Genomic DNA, 13714 nt, shown 5'->3' on the forward strand with positions numbered 1-13714 from the left:
CAATCTGCACTGAATTCTCGATCTTCATGCCGGGTATTAATGTTGGTTCTTGATAACTCATGATTGGTTTTTTAGTATTTTTAAGAAAAAAAAATTGCAAATGTACTCAAATATGTAAGTCCATATTTTGTAAATCAAACAAGCAATTTCGCGTCATGTAACAGTAGCACTGTAACCAAGGGAGAATCTACCGTTTTAGTAAGGGAGGGGAATGGGGGGGGGGACCCAATGACGATGGGCCGTAACAAGTAAAAAAAAAAAGTCTTCGCATTTTTTACTACCTTCTCCCCCAAAATCGGCTCATCCCCCCCCCCCCAAAAAAAAAAAGAATAAAGAAAAATGGGAGGGGGGGGGGGGATAAATTCCATAAACCCCCAAAACAAAGCAAAGGAAACCAACAAAGGAGACTAGGGAAATCCCCTAATCTCCATATATCTTATCAAGCAGAACATCCAATGGATGAACATGAACGGTATTCATATTGGGACGTACCAACTTTAGCCAACCTCCTCCTAAATTCCCTCTTCTTGCTATAAGTAGCATTTGTCCCATCAAGCCCCAAAACCAGTGTTCTTTGTGTTGGTTCTGCACCTTTACCTTATAATCCTCTAATATTCATTGCTAATGCTTCCCAGGGTGAAGCAAAATATATATATAAATATATATATATATTTATTAAGCTGACTGTTGCATTATCTTCAAGGGGTCCTCAATTGCTACCTGATTCTCCAGCTGGCAATGCAATTTATAAGAGTACATCGTAAAGTTCTTGTCTCTACTTAAGATTGACAAATTTTGAAAATTCCTTTCCACGTGTATTTTAAGAAGGTAGAACTCACTGTGTTGTATTTTGTAGACCAGTCCTTGTATATTCTAACGACGAAACCATCTTTTTTTCTTGGAGGTTGTTTTAAACGTTACCTTGCATCAAATATCTTGTTCGGTCTATAGTATGTAAGAAAACATGTCGTGTTATCACAAATGCAGGGGCGGATCCAGGGAAGACCGCAACCGGCGCATGCCCCCCCCCCCCTTTATTTTTTGTTGAAACAAAAGAAATAAAAAGAAAAAATGGGGGAGGGGTGCGTGCGCCCCCCCCCCTTTAATTTTGTAAACGCGCCCCCTCTTTACGGAATTCTTGGATCCGCCCCTGCAAATGCGACATAACACTATTTTCGTAGCCATCCTTATTATCTTACATGAATACGATTCAATAACAACAGGAAATGTTTATCAATACAGGTAGAGTCATATTCTCAAAGATCTTATTGTAATTGACACGTGTTGAGAAGCAATATGGGCGCTTACCTTGTCATCATTGCAATATTAATCATTCAAGAGTTACGTAAGAGCGTCGCGATGATCTAAATATCATTCCCCTTCCCTCGGCAAAGGGAGTTCTGACAGTGACTGGGCAGTACTAATCCTCAGGTCCAGCATCACTGCATGACAGACCAGTCACAGTGAAATGATGTCTGGTCACCATCAGGCTTGGACACTCATCATTACTTGTCATGCGGTTGGTCATCATGGCTTACTCAAACCAGCAGGAGGTTACAGCTACAATACAGTATTATACAGTGCACTCCCGTTATAACGAAAACGGTTATAACGAAATTCCGGTTACAACGGAGTAAAAATTATCCGTTTTTTGTTCTTCATTGTTTATTTGTTCGGTTATGAAGAAATTTCGATATACCGAAAGAAAACTGCCGGTCCCGAGGACTTCGTCATAACGGGAGTCCACTGTTGATTCAGAGACACGGTGGTAAGATGATATGGTTCTTGCCGTGACTATTTACTTATGAACAAGGTTTGTGGCTTGTCAGGAATGATGAAAAATGCGATGGAAAAATGATCACTTTACCAAGATAACATACATTAACTAGGATGGATACGATAACACTCAAAGTAGTCTTGGCAATTTACAACACGGATAATGATTACATTGCAGATTAATCCATAACATCCCTATCAGTTACATATTTTCAATGAAAAAGTATTAAGGAAGAGGCTTTCTATACAAGTCATCGAAGTTTCTTTTGTCAAACATTTTACGTAACAAAGAGAGTCTTTAGCATACTTTTGACCAGTTCACCATGCGTTATATAACCTCGGTTACAGTTCGTTATTCCGAAGGTTCGTTAATCTGCAAATGAAATCAGGCTCGTTAATTCAAAGTTTCGTTAATCCGAAAATGAAATACCATTTCGTCATTTCGAAAGTTCGTTATTCCGAAACACATAGATTCCACATAACTATACATGTTCGTTAATCCGAGCATTTTTGGACTTGTTTCGAAGGTTCGTTAATTCGAGAGTTCGAAATAAGAGTCGTCATTTCAAAGGTTCGTTAATCAGCAGATGAAAAAAAAAAAATGAGCAGGCCTACTAACAAACCATCGGAATAACAATCAATGTTTCCTTTTCGGATTAACAAACCTTCGGAATAACGCACATTCACTTTGGGATTAATGAACCTTCGTAAGGTTGTATTCATTTTAAGAGTCCTGATATTGGTTTGACAGTCTGGAAATGGGTTCCCATAATAACTGACTTTGAATACATCATAGCGGAGATTATCAAGTCCAATACAGATTTTCAACAAAAAAAAACCAACAACACAAAGAGACCATAGAATCATCCCTTTATATGACAATAATCAATGATCCTCAAACAATTTATGGATAACGTCTCAGTCGTTTTTGAGAAAAGATCAGGAGGGGTGTCTCACAACGATGCATAAAGTGCGCACGAAGCATTCACAGTACAAAATAAGAAAAATAACCCAAATTATGCTTTGATGTAATATCTCGTGTCTTTGTTTACAACACTCTCCCCGACTTTCTCAAATACATCCTATACCAGGCACCCATTCCTGTCTTGTGTTCACAAAAGGGGATCCACGTAAGTTGCGGTGTAATTTGACATGAACACAGGTTAGAAATACCACGCCTGGGAAGGAATTAATAATGCCACATGCCATGTGTTCTCCGTTCCTTGTCAACTTAAAACCAATTTGATCACATATGACTACATCGATCTCCTTTCTCTATAACTTTCTCCTCTCTCTCTCTCTCTCCTTCTTATCTTCTCTCCTGCTCTTCCTCTCTTTTTCTCTTTTTCTGCCTCATACGGCACATTTTCTCAGTAACCTGTTGTGCACCATGACACTGTATGTAACCAGGAATGGCATAGTATTGGTTTAGGTGAAAATTCAGCTGTTAACTTTTTCAAAGATGTTTAGAAACCATTTTATGTAATGTTAAGAGATCTACAATTCTTAGAGGAACTCATGTTTATTTGATGAAAATCGGTCCTGAAATGTCTGAGATATCAACAAAGTAAAACAAAGCGATTCTAATAAAAGGTGGGACATCGCTTTTGTTGTGGATATCTCATCCATTTCAAACCAGTTTCATTAATAAACTTTGAATTCCTCTTAGAATCGCATGCCCTTTCATATTTCGTAAGAGGTTTCTCATTATCTCAAAAAATCATCATCAAAAAACGCTGTAAAACTTCAAACGCCATATCCACCGAATTCTCTAAATATAATAGGTTTGCTCCTAAAGAGGTTCTATATCCTACCTCTTTGTTTGCTACCAACAGTTGAATGTGAACGTCGTTACACGTATGAATGATTTGCATCTCTGAATACTTTAGTGGAGTCACAAACGTGAATACAATATAAAAATGCAAAGGCAGTCGACGGTTACCAAATCAAATGAAGTCCGTTTGAACATCGCTGTCACCTGTATCCAGGAAAATAGGGGTTCCCTTTTAAAAAAAAGGAAAACCAAACACTAACTACCTTAATTTTTTTTTCTTCTGTACAGCTTTATCTGGATTGGAAGACGCAGAATTTTTGCTTAAGATCAATTTACATTACTGTATTTCGATCATTTACATTAATTCAATCAATTATTTCAAAATATACTATGTTACTTGAAACATACTATTTTTTCAAGGTTGTGATATCCACATATTGTTTGGAAATGAAAAATAGATATGAATGAATGAATCAAGATAAGATGGTCCTTTTGAAGGAAACGATTTTTTTTCTACCTTTAACATCTTAAAACAATATTACGTGTTCGCTTGTAAATCCAGTGATATCGTCACTTTGTGCTTAAGTATTGATTATACTTATCTAATAAAAGTGGATTAAAGCTAAAGCATAGCTCTCAGAAAGAATCAAATTCATCTTCCACAGTTTGCATTATATTGAAAGAGTGTACCAAGAAATACCAAAAATGCTGTAAGGTTGCAACATTTCCGATTTACCTTTCTGGGTAATATTTCGAACTTCCATCATTACCTGACTGCATTCATGTTATCGCAACATTATTGCACACATTTCTTGTGCATAATTATGTCTCCATTTTAGTAAGAAAAATGGAGAGTTTCAGCAGCCATGTCGAGACTATGTTTTACCTTTGAACCCAATGATATTTCGGAGTGGCCGGTCCAACCATAAATTGAAAACTGCAATGCGCTATAATACTTTGTCACGGAGAAGCCGAGAAGAATATTGTGAGTAACTTCCTTTCTTAGTACAGTATCCAAAAGTTCATGCTGAATAAAAAATAGATAAAATAGTTAAGTGAGACAGTTAAAGGTTTTGGCTTCACATAATTTGATAAAAGTGTACATGCACATACGTACTGATTCATTGCCATTATTGAATATGGCGTTAATTCCGAATGAAAACTCCTTTCCTTGGGGTGTTCCCTCACAGCACCCCTGCCGACTGAGAAGATCTTAAACATTATAATAACCAGAATGTTTTCATAATTCCCCCTTTATATACTGACATCTGTAAATAATTCATGTGGTATGGGTGATTGGGATACCCTGCGGCGAGGGAATTCCGTGATTAAGTCACGACCAAATGCCCACATCACCACTTGAAGATGGGTCAGACCTTGTTATTCATTTCAATCCCATCACAAGACCATTACTATTCGCCTGGCCCGATAGAGCCGGGGTTGCACGCTTTCTAATTTCAGCTACCTAGCTGGAGACCCGGTCAATTTCTCCTTCCTGGACCACCGGACCATGAGGTCTGGTGGTCTTGGCACGGGGCAGACAAATGGGAGGTGTCCAGTATTGGTCATCTCATCGGAAGACGACAATAGATTAGCTAAGGATCATGCGTGATTCAATCATGGGATTAGCGAATGTCCCTGTAATGCTAATAGACTGTTAAACCATCGTGTCCTAATAGCCATGACTGGATGGACCGATTTATCTTTTCCACTTCTCCCACCTAACAACGTTCATTCTTCTTTGAAATGATTGGACATTAAATTTGAGAGTTGATTACGTAAGGCAATATTACGCACTAAATTACATTTAGCAACATCTCTCAGCTATTATAATTGACCGCGAATATAGGCCGGGGGTTAGTTTGAAATAGACTTCATTGTGTACACGTTGTAATATACATTGGGTTGAAGAAAGGTTGAAGAGAGGGTAATCACGCATGAGCGCATATTGTACTACATGCTTTGTCAGTCACCATTATTTCAAACATGGACATTTCAAAGTGACGATCTTTCATTTGTCATACAAAATTATTATCAAAGCAATATCCCAGAAACGAGTGGCATCATGGGAAATTGAAAGTCAGTCTCACGTTCAGGTTACGGGAGCAAAGTTTATGTGTCACTCAGACGAGGATACCGCACAAGAAACCTTATTATCATATCTCTCTCATTTCCAGCTTGCTAAATGATATATTGTCCTTTCTCTTCTTTACTTTGATTGCGCTGGGTAGCTTAAGCAACCTAATATCGTGTCAACCTGCCGATTTTTGTTATATTTTTGTTTTCTCATAGACCGTAAGATGACCCTTTACAAAGCTGCAAACTTTAAACCCTGTGCCGAGAGATTAGTAGTTCGGGTGGCAGCAAACTCGCCCTGTCATGCCACGGAAATGGCAAAAAAAGTGAGTACGAGAGGAGGAGAAAGTATGTCTGAAAGGTCGTCGTATAACCACATCTGTCTGCGATAATCGCCTGGGGTTTTTCCTGTTCTTTCCACCTTTTCGAGTTGTTTTTCAGTTTTTTTTTTCTTTTAGGCAAGCTGGAAATCATGTCCCCTAGATATGAGAACTTGTATATTATCTTTGCCTGGTGTTCGTCTTTTCCAAGATATAGTCACTTTGAAGCTTGGACTTACATCACAGTAGCTTCAGGGTTGTAGGATGGGCTACAACACGAGTGTTGTAGCCCCATCCTACAGAATTACAGTTAGTAAAGATTGTGTCAGCACACAATAACAAAGGCGAAAAGGATAGCAGTGAGTTCAAGCAAGGTAAATGACATCCATTTTACTAGCGAGGTCTTTACTTTACCAAGAGATGTAAAATTTGCTCACTTGGTATTTTATGTATTTGTGAATTTTGTCACAAATCTCATGCTTTCCATCACTCTCAAGATTTGGGATTAATCATACAAATAAACTCTATGTCCGCTTGTATTTTATGTTGAATTGCCAATTAGATAAATGAATTAATGATGATGATGATGAAGATGATTATAACAACAACAACAACAATGATAATGATAATGATAATAATAGTAATGATAATGATAATAATGATAATAATAATAATGATAATAATAGTAATAATGATAATAATAATAATAATAATAATAATAATAATAATAATAATAATAATAATAATGATAATGATAATGATAATAAACAACAGCCTGCCAACGCATCAACGGCGCACTCTGAAAGAAGATGTGATGACATTCCTTTCATGTTAAACCGTCTGGTATTGAATAATCAATTTGATAGTGTCAGCATCCCTGAAAACAAGAAGATCATTTCTGTTTCTTTCACGTTTGACATATACATTGAAATTGTCAGTCCTCTCTGGCGATCATCCCAGATGTTATATACTTTTGTGGCTTTTTAGATTTTTCGGCAAGGTTTGATGAGGTGGATTATCATAACTCAATTTTAGAAACTCTTCGTGCCCAGACTCAATCAAAAATGGAGAAATGTAAACCCAATATGTATTTACCACGGATCGCATGAGGAATGTTTTGTTTTCTTTTTTACTTCAATATTTATTGTTGTTTACCGTAAAAAAAGAAACCTTAATCTGTATCATTACTGGCATTATTACCGTTAAAATTATCATCATGATAAGATCATCATTGTTATCATTGTATAATACCTCCTATAATACTTCTATCTTTATCATCTGACTATAATCATTGTCATTATCATTATTGTATTCATCTCCTTTCAATTCAGTTCAAGTGTACTTCATTTCCATCCCTCAAAAGAGAATGCATGATGCAACGTATACATTTTGAAAAATTATGATATTTTAAGAATCTGTATAAAAAATAGATGTAAGAAGTACAAGAAGTTATAGATTATAATACAAAATAGAGTAAAGCAATGAATGTTAATGCAAGGATGACAAAGAAGTGAATACAGCAATGATGACGAGTAATGTACTGAAAATCGGAGTTTGTAAGACGTGGATCACTCCATAAACAACATGCAAAAAAAAACAACGACATATTTTTCAAAATTTATTTATGTACACCTCGAGCATCTTTCAACTGAAATATATAGATTTCCAACTGCAAATGCTGGCATAGACTTATGGAAATCAACGATTACATGAAGATGTAGCAGGGTCATAGTATACAATAAACTCATATTTTGTAACCAGTATATAGTCGTTTTAAAGTTTTAAAATACAATTGTTACCTTCTTCTTACTTTCTATCATGCTAGGATAAGCATCTAAAGTAGATATCACAATTATGAGGCCACTCTATATTAATGATAAAGTTAAGCCTATCGCTCCAGTTTCAAATTTACTTTCCTGACATAATACTGGCCCAGATATCAGCAACCGGTGTGCAAATATATCTGGCCAAACAAAACAACTTCGGGGAGATCGTGGAGAATTTTTTGAGGTCAAACGTCGGGCTGCACCTCAATGCGACACGGTTTGGGAGCGAGGTCCAGAGGGCTACACCTCAATACGACCCGGTTTTAAGAGCGAGATAAATAGGGACGAGTGAGTAAGGGTTCCCTGGGTTCGCAACCTTAATAAGTCGCCTGTCGGAGGTGACCCATTTGAGCCACGCAGGTAAACTCTCCTCACAGTGATCTGGTCGTGAGTTTGAGTTTAAGCAACCCCAATGTAAATGAATAACGCGGTGACCTTGAAAGAAAAATTCAAATGAATAATCTTCTCGCATTTCTAAATGACAGAGCCAGAGGTATTGAAATAAAGTTACTTATTTATTTGTTGTTGTTGTTGTTGTTGTTGTTATTGACATTATCTTTATTCAGGAAACATCAATCAGCATTCTGATTTGTATCGACGTCCTGATACACACAACAACAAAAAATAACGTGTATAATGATTGCAAGATTTTAAAAAAGAGCCAATCCAAAACAACTGGAGTTTGAATATTTATGCAAAAGATCATATCTGAGAGATATTTTTCTTACAAAATATAGATCGATGTATAAATAAAAAAAAATTGAGGTACCTTATTGAAAGTAACTCTCTCTTATCGTAAATTTCATGCAAGAACTGAATTACAGGTATATACAACAGAAGGGATAGAAGTTAAAAGTAGCCATCTCACATATCATACTGAATTACAACGACGTTAAATATAGCTAGAGAAACAAATGAAACTTCTTGATCATATGATTAAGTGTCTCTCCCCCCCCCCCCTTCTTTTTCTCTCTCTACTGAATGACATTCCATCTTGCTGTCAGATTAAGCACTGATCGAATATACCAGACAGTCAAAGGCAGTACATAGAAAGCATTCGGTACGTACTATGAGGATGGAAACAACCCTACACATCAGATTATCACACTTGGTCGAGTCATAGCAGAAGAGTTTGGAAAACATTCCCGCCCAGACAGCGGGGAATATCTCCTCCTCGTAACCATTCCCTTTGACTCAAAGTCACAGTGGTCATAATGAAGAGCTGTTTTAGTCATCTCTCATGTCTTTAAGCCTTTACTTCCGAGGATTTTCCTACCAAACCTTTTTCGCAGCACTACGCATGCGTCGTCGGGAAAAGGTAATTTGCTGATGACACATTGCGGTTGGGAATGACGCTCGTTCGTGTGGACCCTTAGACTTCCTTCCTCTGAGCTTTATTCTTCAAACTTGATGCACACTCTGCGCATTGCTACGAATTCACGTGTCTTTGACGGCTGTATCACAAGTCTAGGAACGGTGCTGTGTACTAAAAGAGGGCGAGTCACAACGTCCCCGAGAGTATATAAGAGAGTTCATTTCCCCTTCCCAAGACAGAGCTAGTTACACTCAGCCAAGGAGACAATGGCATTCCTTAAGCGCTCTCTCGCACGGCTCGATCTTCTTTTCAAGAAGAAGCCTGAGCGAAGAACTAAGTTTGTCGAGTGCGTCGAGAAGGTTATCGAAGCCCGACGCAGCGGCTGCATTGATGAAGATGGCAACATTCTAAAGCCACTCGATGACCTCCTCAACAAGGAGGCCGTTAGTCCTGTGGAAGATGTGAAGCTGAGGGCTCGACCACGAGTGCCAAACTACAGAGTGTCCGTCGTCGAGCCACGCCCAAGGCCACGAGCACGACTCATCCATGGGGTCCCGCCGACTTACTGCCGACCTGACAAGCTGAGGAGGAGGAAAGAACTCGAGCAAATGCAGCTCAGGCGACAACGGCAAGACAAGCAGCGGAGACGGGCATCACCAGTGCTCGTCGATGGCGCCGTCATCAGGCCCATCACCCCGACGAACTCCAGTGACGAGGAGGACGCGCTCGATGTCCTAAAACCAGACAGAATCACGGCAGTGTCAAATCCAATGTACCGGGAAAGCTTCCCTCTTCCTGAGGAGGATGATGGTTCAGAGGGATACGCGTCTGCCAGCGAAGTCGACCACTTCGAGTTCAATCCTACTGCCTTCCTTGAGAGAAATCGAACCTCGGGGAACCCCCTTCATCATCATGTGCACCGCCATCATGGCTTCTCGGATCATTCAAGTGACGAACAGGAAGACGACCAGGACGCACGATCTGCGGCCAGGAGGGTGCGATTTTCCGACGACGTGCAGGAGATCGAAGACTTCATGTCGGGCGAAGAGAGAAAGAAAAGAAGGAGCTCCGTCTTGGATCCCACTGGACTGCCTGTTCACACCAAAATCGACATGTTTGAAAAGGTGAGCCACCACTGTACGAAGCCAGCCCCACCACTTCTTAATCGTCATAGTGATCCTGGTCCAAGGATACCTCCTAGACCACACCTTAACAGAACAGTCAATTCAGTCACCAAAGAAAAAGTCACGCTCTTCGAAGAACTCTCGAATCCGGAGAACCGTCCCGTTCCACCGCCTCGACCACGGAGGAGAAAGCTGGAAACAAAGATGAATGAGACGAAACTGAAAATTCACTTCTTTGAGCAGCTATCGAAAAGCTCTTCAAATTTCCAACCACTGACAAACAGAGCCAGCACGCCATGTCTGTAGAACAATGCTTTTGATACCAAATTTTTGTACCGCCAACCAGTTTGTATTCAAAGCCAAGACTCAAGCTGTATAGAATAATGCAAACCGCGATTTCAGATAAACTCGGGGCCAAAATGGAAACCGAACTGCGTCCTAACCTTTCGCCTTTATCCAATTTCAACTGTTTTCCATTTAATGTTGGCCTAAAACATCTGTGGGCTTCCTCAATACCAACTCCTGACCAGACCTTGGAATTGCTGAATCAGCGGGAGAAGAGGTGTGTGAGAGGGAAGTAGTGCTAACATGCGACCTCCACCTGTGAGTCCATGATCAACTTGAGTGGGCAACCACCGGCCGGAGGGAAGCTGGGGCCGCCGAGACATCCGGCATGAGACGGGCATGAGGGACGCAAAGGTGTCAACATTCGTGACCGCTGCAAACACCTGAGTGCACGGAACAGTCCTACAGTTCATCATTGAAAGCATCGACTGAAAACCATGATTTTTGCGAACAACGAACGCACGCCCGATCATCCTGATATTCTCACGTCATCAAAAATCCTAGATAGACTTGCGAATAGAAATGTACTTTCAGTTTTGTTTCGTTTTAAATACGTGTTACCCTTATTGTATCTCTGTCATCTATGTCTGTTCAATCCTAAGAAAAATGTCGAAAGCTGTTTCTACGTGTTCAAAAGCTGCAGAAAACCAAGCCAGGTGACCGAGGTTTACTAATGCATGATGCTAATGTCATATGGACTTCATTGGCATTTTTTCTTTCATTTGAGGTGAAAATATCTTTCTGAGAAAAAAAAAATCACATAGACAAAAGTAATCAATTTTGTCAGCAAATTAGATTGATAGACCTGTCACCAAAAATAGTAATTCTTGAAGTTTACGGAATTATATTTGGAGCGAATACGCCTGCTATTTTAGAATGTGGAGGCACGAAGTCACGGGGACTGCGTATGTTCTCTGGAGAGAGTGGGGCTGGAGCAGTCAGCCCACAGCTGTGGCGAGACGCATCGCCCATTTGTCAAAGTAGAAAGAGGAAATCACTTTAGCTGCTAAGAACCCAATAGAGATTACAAGATAATTAAGCATGAGAAGAGCTTTGTGCCATTATCATGTGTAGGATAGAGGCAAGAAGAATGTAAGCCGCACATCTCTCACCAGTTCCATTTAAGAAAAGTATGACAATTAGAAATCTGATCACTAAAGTCTACAGATAATTCGAAGAGGATTAATTATCTTATGAAGTCTATGTAAAAGTTTTATTGCATTATCTTTGCCTGTTACACATAACAACGGCGACTGGTCTTGATTGATAGATCAATATTTGAAAGTTCATTTTGGGGAAATCGTCGATATTAAAAAAAGTGGCTTATAACATGATGAAAGTATTCTTTCGTAATTCCGTCAGAAGCTGTCACTTATATTACAGGCATTTTATTCTGGGACAGTTCTGCAGAAGGATACTTTTTGTCGAAAACTTGATCTGGTTAATGCCTATCATCACTTTAATTTGAATTGAGGACCTCGAAGGGATATACAGCCTTGTTCCTCTTCATATATCTCTCTCCTTCTTTTATTGATCCGATAGGATACGATATAAAATCACTTGGGTCGTTCATAGAAAGCCGGTGAAAGGTTTGGTCGAACGATATAGAGGGGCGGGCGGAAACTGTTAGTTGAAGACTTAAATTGTCTCTTCCTGAGCCGGGGTGAGACCATAAAGCAATGAATCATGGATTGGTCAAATGGACAAGCCACCTTGAGAACAATAGGAAGATGAGACGGATCAGCCATTTGGGATCCATTCTATTGTCTGTGTTCTGATGGTCTAAAACTTGAATTTATTACACGAATTGAAAACTGATATGGCGCATATAAATATAAAACAACATAATAAGAGCAAATGATGAAGTTAAAAAAACTCATACATTTTTTTTCTTTTTTCAGTCGACAGAAAGTGTTCCTTGTTCTTGCAAGGATAAATTCGCCTGGAAGTATGAGAGTAATTGAACTTTTTTTTAAATGCAATACGCATCTTAAAAATTTCATCGACTATAAATAAACCAGAGTTTCCCGTTCTTCTGCTACTTGCCAATCACGTGAATTTTAGACGGAGCCCAGAACTACCGCTACCCGTCAACTTCGAGAAACGCTCAATTTCCCTTCTGGGACTCCATATCTGGCGGCTTCCTTTTTGCTCCATAAGAAGGCATAATGGAGTTGCCTTTCTGAATATGGAAAAATAACGAGAGATGGATATCGGCAGGGCTGCAGACTGCATGAGAAATTTAATTTTTAATCAATCTCCTGCTGACGGGTGAAAGTGCTCCCTTAAGGGATGTAGGCATCAGTTGTTGTTGGTTTTTAATTCATCGCTTCAAAAGAATTATTGAACATGATAAGTTTGAATTGGTTGGCTTCTCTAGGCAGCTGAACTTTGTAAGCACTCTCATAAAGAATCGTGTAACAGCTTTCGACATTATTCCTTGTAGTGTTACTGTGTGCAAAATTATTTCATAAGTGAAATAAATGCATTACTCTCCTTTAAGACTCCAGATGAGAATCACTATTCTTCCTTTAAAAAAATTTTCTTAGGAGATATCCTTTGTCATTTTTTGTTCATCTACTCTGTTGTTTTTTTTTCTTGTGGAGAGAAACATATCTGCGTATGGCGAGACAGAAACTGGATACTCACTAGGGTGAATTTGCCGTCCCCATCCAATAGTTATTTCTACTTAGAGATCTGAAAGATACCTGGGCCCTTGATCTTATGAGTCTAATTATCACTTTATATGTAACATTAATTGTTTTTATGTAATATTATGTATTGATTAAGGCATTATATGTCTTGTATACAATTAAGACATTCTGATACGATAAAAGATGTATGAATAAAATAGCAAGGCTGTGTTAGGTGATATAAAAGATAATTCCATTTTTGCGTATATACGTTAAATCTTGAAAAGCTGTATAAATTGTGATGATGTGTAATTACCATCAAGATGTTTTTTGTCTTACATACCTGCATTGCATGACCAGTTAGGAGTAGATGTAGATTAGTTCCCTTCTCTGTTAGGTGAATGTATAATACTTTAGAGTAGTACATAAGCTCTGTTCGTAGAGATAGCGTTACTGATTTAATAGCATTACTCATGGTCGGTTTAAAGTTGTTAAGGTCCTGTAGGTTTTAGGTCAGAAGTTGTT

This window comes from Diadema antillarum, unplaced genomic scaffold (genome assembly GCF_040938485.1).
Source record: "Diadema antillarum isolate AM-2024a unplaced genomic scaffold, OU_Dant_1.0 seq00000781_RagTag, whole genome shotgun sequence".
In the NCBI taxonomy this organism is placed as follows: Eukaryota; Metazoa; Echinodermata; class Echinoidea; order Diadematoida; family Diadematidae; genus Diadema; species Diadema antillarum.